Source organism: Varroa destructor, unplaced genomic scaffold (assembly GCF_002443255.2).
Source record: "Varroa destructor unplaced genomic scaffold, Vdes_3.0 BEIS01001193.1, whole genome shotgun sequence".
Lineage (NCBI taxonomy): Eukaryota > Metazoa > Arthropoda > Arachnida > Mesostigmata > Varroidae > Varroa > Varroa destructor.
The window spans coordinates 1-10,151 of NW_019212646.1; the positions used below are offsets into that span (position 1 = coordinate 1).

The 10,151-nt window shown below is 37.9% G+C and overlaps 1 long non-coding RNA gene across 1 annotated transcript; it reads right to left on the reverse strand.

Annotated features, from left to right (window-relative positions):
• Nucleotides 1-6,224: 6,224 nt before the first annotated feature.
• LOC147754044 (uncharacterized) lies at nt 6,225-7,856 on the reverse strand. Its single transcript, XR_015318296.1, has 2 exons — nt 7,481-7,856; nt 6,225-6,603 (listed from the first exon to the last, which is right to left on the reverse strand). It is a non-coding gene; the product is annotated as an uncharacterized LOC147754044 (long non-coding RNA).
• Nucleotides 7,857-10,151: the final 2,295 nt, after the last annotated feature.

Sequence of the window (10,151 nt, forward strand, 5' to 3'; positions counted from 1 at the left end):
TATATATAAAATACCATTGTATTGTATCTATAGCAAATCATAATTGTATGTTTTTAAAAAAATATTTGAAATTGAGAGGCCAATGTGCCGGATCGAGGAGATTACTTGACAATAGTACTGCAGCGTATGACGCCGCATAGAAATGTATTTTTGTTTATATCATTCTCAATGTGTTTTAAAGTAAACAAAATTATTTGCCATAACGCGCACAAAAAAAACAACACTCTCAGTATACGCACTACCTTAACAATAATAACGATTACGGCTCAGCTTTTGAGTGCGTTTAAAGATAAGAGTTTAAGTGCGATAAAAATGCAACTCATGCTACACGCTGGTAGCTAAATCATCTAGAGCCCGCTTTTACACTGTGTAGCATAACTTCGTGCCGAACTTTATCATAAACGAATCATCACTTTTGATTTGCCCAATTTGACAACAAGTGATTATAAAGCATCATGATGTTCAACTATAATCGAAACAGAAACAAATGACTGACTTTTTCGCCCAAATCTTAGGTGGCTTTTCTAACCCCACCCTAGGCCAATGTAGTAATACCTTGTGGGGCTATATGCCAAAGACGGGGCAAAGAACATGACTATTACCAACCAATATATTTTCGAGAATGAATAAATTATAGTAAGCCCATATAAGCGTCACAATAAACGAATTTCTGAAGAAAATATCACGTTGAAAACAAAGTTTCAGCAGTTTGAACAAGTTCCCTTTCCTTACTTGTCGTTTACTTTTGTCGTTACGTCGAAAACGTTGGAGTGTCGTAACTGTATTGTGCTGTAAGTGCAATTCCCCCTCGAAGGAACTCAAAAATTGATGTTTCAGGTAGAAGAGAATGCCATTCAGACACATTCTGTACTATGCATTTTGCTGAGGCCAAAACAATGTCGAAACAGCCGAGGAAAACTGCTTCCTAAAAACAGTATCTACGAGTAGTTTGTTAGCTGGATCGAAGGATGAACTATCTGAACTTAGTGCTAGCCGTTCGAAAACACAAACGAATATGACCGACAAACAACTACGGAGTCAGCCAATAGGATAGGTTGCAGCCATACCACCGTCGTTTACTATCTTCAGTAGGTTGGATTTATGCACACTTGGAGCCTAAGTACCACATGAACTCTCTGCCTTTAACAAGGAATAAGGGCTTAGCACTGCATCTCAGCATTTTACCCGGCAGCAAGTGTCGCGGGGCACAATCGCCGATCTTTGCCTAGAATTGTTACCGCCGATGAAAAGTAATGACCGTACGTCAGCAGACGAATAGATAGCTTCAGAAAAATTCCGAAGTCCAGTGTGCAGCCAATTTTTCATCCAGAAAAAAATACCTTTTACACCTAGTGAGACTTGAAGGACCTGCTTCACTGATAATTGTTGTTTATGAACTAAGCAGTTAATCAATCCGCTTATTTGGTCCAATTCCATCAGGTCAAAGGGTGTTCAAGGGAAAAAAGCCTGAAGAAGGAAAGGCCCTCCTCCGAGAGAATTCGACACTACACGCAACGACATTATCAAAACTGCCTTTTTGGATTTTAAGCTTGTGTTGCATGTTTTATGTTCTTGGAACCTTCCACTGATGAATTCTCACTTTCTCCTTTCATTAGGTAGTCATTTTTGTAGCCTTACCTTCGACATAGATCAGAAAAATATGTGGTTGGAAAACCTCTGGGACGAAACTCGCTACTTTTGATCAGCCGACATACGTCATTTCGTAAAAAGTTGTGAAAAATTCTGACCAATGATAAAGGTAATAACGTAACATTAAAGATGTCTAAATTTCTGTTTAGCAAAAACAAAAGCACGGAGATCTTTTTTCAACCTAATACTACCATAATGTTTTTCTCTATGTAGAATCTATTTCTGTTTCTCTATATATGTAGAATTAATAAAATGTTGGCTTATGTAGCCCCGCTTTTCCCTGTATGTATGTATCTATGTATATATATATATATTGCGTCAGCTAAATCTAGGCCGATTTCATCGAGTAATAATAGATCATTCAGCTGGCTAGAAGAGGCTCTAGTGAAGGATAGCTCTTTCGATAATAAAATCCTATCATTGGTATGGCTGAGACTGAAACAAGCCATGTTCTGAATAAAACCGCCGTAGTCCTGTGCCGGAGCACGGTTATCTAGGATTGTAAATCTTTTTGCATACTTCTATTCGACCGATTACTAGTCGGTATCCGGTTTTTGAAAATTTGAACACGCGCAAATCAAAAACGAGCACGAAAAAAGCGCCACTTAGCGGCTACATGGGAAACTACTTCATGGATGTTAATTTACTATTCATAGCTTTCGACAGTTCACATATACGCCGTATGGCATGGAAATTATACAGATTCTCGCTGAAAATGTCGAAAGTATCTACACGCAGCCGTTCGCTACTGCGCGCTCTTAGCCATAAAATCTCGATAAGGCCAAAGAGAAAAATCTCTTCTGTCCATGAGATAATTAAAGTAATAACCATTGGCTTGTCTACGACCCCGAGAATATTCTACTCGTTATTAGAACAAAGTCTCCTATTTCTATGTTATTTTAAGAAAATCAGTTGGTACTTTTGAAAGTTAGCTCTCCTAGCCGCCGAACAACTTAAAAATTACTATGTATAATAGAACAGGCATATAATTTTTAGATAAAATAAAAGTGTTCGCAAGCGATGTTTCTGCCGAGATAAGGAAAACATACGTGTAGCTCTGATGTTGTAACGACACCAATGTTTGTAGAAGACGATTTCGTGGTTTCTATATTTAAATGGTGCTATATATACCGTTCGCGCTCGTAAAGAGACACTGAACCAAATCCAGCCTTCAGATCTGCTTAGTCCTAACGCAAGGTTAAGTTCGATTCGGTTGCAATAGTTTTAGTTAACATTTTTCAGTTGTTATAGTTGTTGTCCTGTCTTATTTAACCCACGGCATTGCCCAGGTCACCCGGATACCTTACTTCGCTGTCATGCGCCAAGAACTCGAGTGTGCTGTTTCAGTATATATATATATATATATAATAAATGTTTCTATTGTTTATTTATTGTGATTTGGATACCATATTACGGTGCTGTAGTTATCTTGTCACCCTTCAGAAGTCTTCCTCAGAATTGATTCATTACTCTGCTACGGTTAAACAGTAAATGTAATCGCAAGTGATCTATTACTTTGATAACTTTTAGTTTAAGTTACTCCCAGATAGATATTAAACTTTAGGCAGCTTGAGAAAGTGGGCAAGTGCGCGTGATGAAGACAATGTTTCTGAAAAGTTGATAATTTTTCTGTTCAAGAAAAAACTTGACATGATCCCACATCATACATAAAAAATAAACCCGATCCTTTCTTGAAATTCTATTTTACGCATATTGTGTCGAGCCCGAAAAATAAAATAAGTATTATTTTTTTTATTTTACAATTCGTCAAGCGTTTTTCGGAAAGGGCCATCTTTGTTCAACTATATAAAAGCCCTATAGCGACGTTTTTTTCATAGTCTATCCTAACATTTTTTTTCTAGAATTTTCACTTCAGTTTGGCTGAACCTGCGTCGAAGGAGTTAGAAAACTGTTTGAGCCGTTTTCGACTTGGTCAAGATATTATATATATATATCTATATATACTTACACTTTTTTTCATGTTATCTGTGGGACAAATCTTCTGCGAGAAAGCCGGTTTCGTTAGAACATGCGGGCCGGAACACCGCGGTCTGTCCTAGGGTGCCCTGTCATCTTCGCCTCTTTTCCCAGCCAATATTCCAGTAAGCCACATTAGCTATTAGTAGCCTGTTGAAGACTAAGGGAGCTAGACCGTAAATATTCACCTGTGACAGTTACAATATTAGGTCCCAACGAACCAATCTTAACTGGAGCAGTTGACAGCCAACCCAATCATGTAGCAAGCGTTTACAATTTTGAAACACACTAATGGAGTTCCTATATGTCTCTATTGATTCAAACGCAGTAACCTTGTCGACCATCTGCAGTACGTCGATGTTATGCACAGTGTTTACAGAAACAATGTTTATGCCTCTAAAGAGCCAAGATCAATTCCTAAAACATAAGCCTTTTACTAGGAATCGTGTGTTTTATATGATGCGTGTCTAGGGCAATAAAAGGACTTCAAACTGTCGTTTACTCGGATTTTAGGGTTTCTTAAAAAGAACGATGATTGGACCCACTGAACGGTAATTCCTAAAGAGATCTTCGCAGCTGTTCTTGGGTACTGTGGACCACAACGGTCTTCTACCTGGCGGCTCTCTCTGTTGCGCCCATCAAAAAGCAAACCTGTTGGCTGAGACCGTACATGATAAGGTTTGGACACTGCCGTCGCTATCCGACGTAATCTACTGATACTAGGTATTTTTGTTCGACAGTCAGAATGGAGACGATAACCAAGCTGAGAAAGTCGTACGATGCCCCAGCGTTGCATCATATGGATTCCACTTATATTGCTTTCAGCAAGGGCTATGTTTTGTATTACATAGTCCTTTTCTTAGTTCTATACTTCCAATATTGACAATATGTGCGAGCCAGTCTATACAGAGTGGCGCTTCTCTGTTTTGCAGAATAAAATCTCATAAAACAGACGAAAGGTACAGAGAATCTATTACAGTGTTGTTTTCGGACCGGCAGTTCGTCGTTCATTTTCGACCTTTTTTTTGGCACATTGCCAGCATAAACCTTCGAAGATGCTCAAAAAATTTAACTTTTTTTTGTCGATGTATCGTGTGGTTCTTCAGAAGCAATAAAGCTAGAATGCGATTGGATTATGCTTGAGCAAGGGGTAATTCTTCTAGAACAGTAATACTTCTTCGTAGAACCGTCTTCGATGGTAAATAACCCTCGACCAAGACTTAGTAAATTTATTCTAAGACTGTAAGACACTTTGTTAATAATGAAGTTCTCTTTTGCTACTTATAGGTATATAGATGACAAGCGATAATGAGCAGTATTCGATGGACGAGCTAGTACAAAACAAGAAGCCAGTCACCTGTGTTAGTTCACGAGATCTATGCGCCTCGTAGTCCTTAGAGTGCTTAATGTCCAGTACCTGCAGATCGGCCACTATGTCTTAGAGTAGTACGATTCCTCAACGCAAAAATCCAGAGTCAAGCACCTTTTAGTCTGTATTTGCGTGACTTTATCTCGAAGTGCTATCTACGTTGCCTCCAGATGGTAATAGGTTACGTGCCCCAACACGAAACCGCGTTTAAATAAGTCCCGTGGCATTAACTGTTTCAATACTAACGTATGTTGAGGCGCAGTTGAAGCGGTGTCAAAGACCGCAAGTATTTGGCCATCTTCGATATTATTGTAGGTAGCGCTCCTTTCGTACTCGCGGAACCTTGCAGTGCATTCTATTTTTTCGCTGTTTTTTCAAACTGTTTTAGGGGTATCTGATGCACGCCCGTTTTGCTACCTTCACTACAAGTTGTAAATGTTTCCGGATTTGCGAAACTGGATGCTCAAATGCTTGCCAGGAGCCACCGATGTGGCATGGATACATGATCACTAAGAACAGGGCAATGTAGGCATTGCCCTCTAGCTAAATCTGGCACCTTGGTTGTTATAACAAAGTAGTGCTGTTCAAAAGCTACTGAGCTTTCTATGCTATGACTATAACAATTTTCTTTATTCATTGTGCGTGAATAAGTAGTATTCCCGTGCAACGCCGCTGGTCTACAAAATACGTCACCTAAATTGAAAATTTTTTATATGATTTATTTCTAAGATTTTATTGAACTAAACATAAATACCTCACATTTTTTGTTTGTGTGTTACTTTCGACAGTCGTGTATACTCAATAGAGCCACCATGTGTTGCGACTAGGACCTCGTTCCGAAATAACTAGTCACTCACTTTCACAATACTTCTCTTATTCGCAATTAACATCCTAATAGTAACAATGCGTCAAGCGATATAGGCAGACACATACCTGTTGAGGTATCCCTCTTCGAAGTAATATCAAATATATCCCGAACCATGGCCGAAGCTGATGAAGAGGTCCAGGGCTTAGTGGGTGAAGGTCCCACAGTACCAGACAAAGCACAATTCAGTGATGACTGGTCTGCATAATGCATTTGCTTTCAAACTCTAAAAAAAATTATCCCTCATATACTCTACATACAAACAATTCCAACAAACTTAGATTTTCGATTGACGGCAGAGCAAAAAATGTAAAGGTTTAAAGTTAAAAGGTGCAAAAAACTTGAAAAAAATTAACCGTTGAAGCCTATTTAGACTATGCATTCAGCAATTTATTTGTATTCTCTTCCTTAAAGCCATTATCCATTTCTAGAACCTAGGTGTACCAAAAATGGCTTTTTAGGTATTCCGGTGAATTTTGAGTTCTTTAAATCTAAATTGTATTGACAATCTTCTCGTTTGCCTCATAACAGTCTTCCTCGAATTTTTCAGAAGTCGCGTGAAAAGTGGCAGTAGCGTAAACTGTTAATTTCGGATAAAAAACTAAGTTTTTGATCCTTATGAGAGTTCGTCCAGTCTGGAGGGATTAAGTAATAACTCATCTTCCCTCAACTTTGTTCGTCAAGTTCGTTATATTGTTGTCTGACTTGTGTCCAACAGCAGGAAAAACCGATGAGCGTATACCTGTTACGAGAAAAAAGTTAGTCCTAATTCAAATGGCGTACTCTGTAATGTTAAAAGTCGCATCGACGGAATTGTCTTAACGATAACATTGTACAATTAGCTAATAAGCGACGGCTGAGCGAGTTCAAAGGAGTGAAGCCAAGAAGTGCGGGTAGTCGAGGCCGATGATACCGAGAAAGATATGTTAAGTGCGTATGTGAGCTTCGGATGAAAACAAGACTATCCCACACACTGATAGGAACACCCGAAGCTTTAATACTACCAGAATTCATCGAAGTTACGAAGTCTGATAATAATACGATAGCATATATATGTATATTGCGCAACAAGGTTTACGTCCGTTTTGGTCGACAATTATGATTTAAATAAAATGAGTATTAGTTATGTGTCAATTATAATACACGCGCCTATGGCTTACTTACTACTTATCTATTTGCTTACTAAAGTTTTGTAATATACACCCAGTAATAGTAAATCTGCAGACGTTTTTTTCTAAGTATGCTTATTTTTATAACCTTCTAGTAACTATTTTATTGCAAGTGAAGAACTACACGAGCCAGTTTGTAATATTAATGCAACGAAAAACTAATTTTATATACGAGAATTGCATCCTACTGTCTCCATATTTGTCTCGGCGTCCATCATTTGTTAATTTTTCGTTCTTTAGATGAAAATATTAAAACGAAACCACTCCCGTCTCAAGTATTACGATCAAGGGTTTTTACAAGAAATGCAACTTTATGCTTTTTTGCTCCACCGGTTTAATTTAAAGATTAGACGCAAATAACGATAAGTATTTTTCAATTACTAACGTGTGTTTAAGATCATTTCGAAGTCAGTATTAGTTTCATTTAATTCTCTTAAAACGTTAACTTACGAGTAGAAAGGCGCACGATGGACTGAATATAGCAAGCGATGGTTGCTAGTACGCCCGCCTTCAAGACTTCTTTTGTGCCTGGCGCTGCTCTTATTAGAAGGGAAAAGAAATTCCCATTGCTTCTTATGAGATCCACGTCGTGTGAGATTATCTCTCATTGAGGCAGCAGGAAAAACTTGATCTGCGATCTTTCAAAGCCAAATCTTCGATCTTTAAGCGCGCTATCAGCCTGCTTCATTCATCGTTGAACGGATACATGTGCTTTATAGACGACACACCGTTTTTCATAGAGCATATGAGAATCAAATTTAAGCTTTTTTTTTTTGTCTATGCTTATCTGGAATACATCAACAGATGGGGGGTGGGGTGGGGGCTGATTTTTATAACGAGTAAATTATGACTAGTGAAAGTAGGGAAGGGCCGAACTGACACATAGTTACACGTTTTCCTTATAGAACCATATGCACATCACCCTATATGGGGAGCAGTGGGTTTTCGTTTCAGAGGCTACGTACATGTGCACAGGATGTGTAGGAGCAATACTCTTCGAGCAGCAAGCGGCTTCATACGCTGCAGTAGCATTCCTGTGCAAGTTCTTTGATCGGGAACACTGATATTAAAACTCGATATCATAGGTCCATCCATACAATACAGATGTACTTTTCAAAACCGATTCGTATGTTAAGTATAGAAACCGTTGTGTATGCATGTATTAATTCCACAAGCCTAATTTATGGGTCAAGACATTCACCTCAGCTTTGATTCATGCCAGTCTAAATACTGCAATATTAAGGCTACAGTTTCCAATAAATCTCTACGAATCGAGGGTATGGCTAGAAACATCATTTTATACAACATATGGAAATGGTTTAGCTCTTACATTTAAAACATGTGGCTTCTGCAGCCTATGGATCTTAACGTATTAGCTATAGTGAATGCTATATAAAGATAACAAAAACCTGACCAGCTTATGAATGAATGTTTGCCATTCAAGTATCGCTCTAAATTATTATATTATCCAGTAATTGTTAATGAGACCGCGTGCGCCGAAAGCATCTTAGGCAAAATTTGTATTACTTTGCTTATATACGCATCGAAGATTAGATGGATTTGAAAATGTCGTTGAAAAGCATGTCTGATAGTAGCAGTATCGTTAGAAATTCAATCGTTATTTTTTAAAATAAGCATTTTGTGAGGCCTCTATCTCTATATTTCAAGTTTTCTACTTAAAGGGGCTTCCAGCATGAGCCGAAGGGTTAGACTAGAACGAGTCTAGTACACTAAAGTATCAATGCGTCAATCATGATCTTTGTATCGAGACAACTCCGTTTGAAGACGTCAATACTCAAGCTTCTTTCGATGAGCTGATTTCGTATCTTTTTTAGACAAGACATACCTAGATATGCTTAATCTTGGTGTGATGAGAGGATATTTCGTGGTAATGCAGACTTCAATCGGTGAAATTGGCTGGTTGACCCCTACAGCAGTACAAAGGATGTTTTTATGATGGCTTTCCTTTTCATATTGATTTACAACTGTAATGTGTCAGATAATAGTATACTCATTTTCTATATAAAGAAAGAAACAAGAAACAAAGATAAAACTAGCTTCGTAAAGAAAGTTTATGGAGCATTCTATTGAGACGATCAACGCAACGCCCAGATAACAGTGGAAGTTGCGCTATCATACGATACTTTCAAACCTTTCTTTTGCGATAATGATGTTTTCTGGAAGCAAAACACATTGCAAAAGAAAGAAGCATAGAAGTTTGGAAAAACGACGATTTCTCTAGAGACGGTCGGTAAACGAGTATCACAATTCGGTACCTTCTCTTTTGTTCACAGTGACTGTGTAGTATGTAAATGTGTAACGCGGAGCTTTGATCAGTAATGGCCAGTTGTACCACGATGCAAATGGAAAATAGACGTAGAAACGTAGATATGCCGATTCAAGAAACAGATGCAACCCGGTGTGGATTGTATGAGAGAAACTTCATAGTATTAGAAAAGAAACATATCATTCTATTAGAAATCTCATTTAAAAAAATCCGTTAAATCCGATGTTTCCGGTAATAGCCTCAATCACTAAAGATATCTCTGTAAAATAAAAGCTCAAACAGATGTTGTTTTAGCTAGAACTAAGAAACGACGCAGTCGGTATAGCTAACGCGATAGTGGAAACATATGGATTCTTAATAACGCCCGCAATTGCAATTCATTTCAAAAAGAAGTTGGACATTATAAATTCACTATAACTAGAATAAGTACATAATTATTCCCGATTTAGCTATTGCGCATTGAATTGTTCTATATTATTGTTACTAACAATAATGATCAGAGTAAAAATATCTGACTCCCTGGCAAAGCATCACAAAACGCTTAAATATATTAGGAATCGGTACCACAGGCGACTGAAAAATGAGATGGAAACAACGAAGAGATTTGAACGTTTGTTGAGTGTTTACAGGATAGGATAGAGTGGCAAGTTTTTTTTTTTGTATTTAAGGAACGGTCCTTCAGAAGCGAGTCTGCATGCCACATCTGTGTCAAAAAAAAAAAACAAATCGGAAAAATTTTGTAATATCTAAGGTATCTAAGGTAAGGCAGATCTGGTACTGATGATCATTATTTTTACGTCGTTGGGTATGAAACGTTCCAATGAACTGTTCATA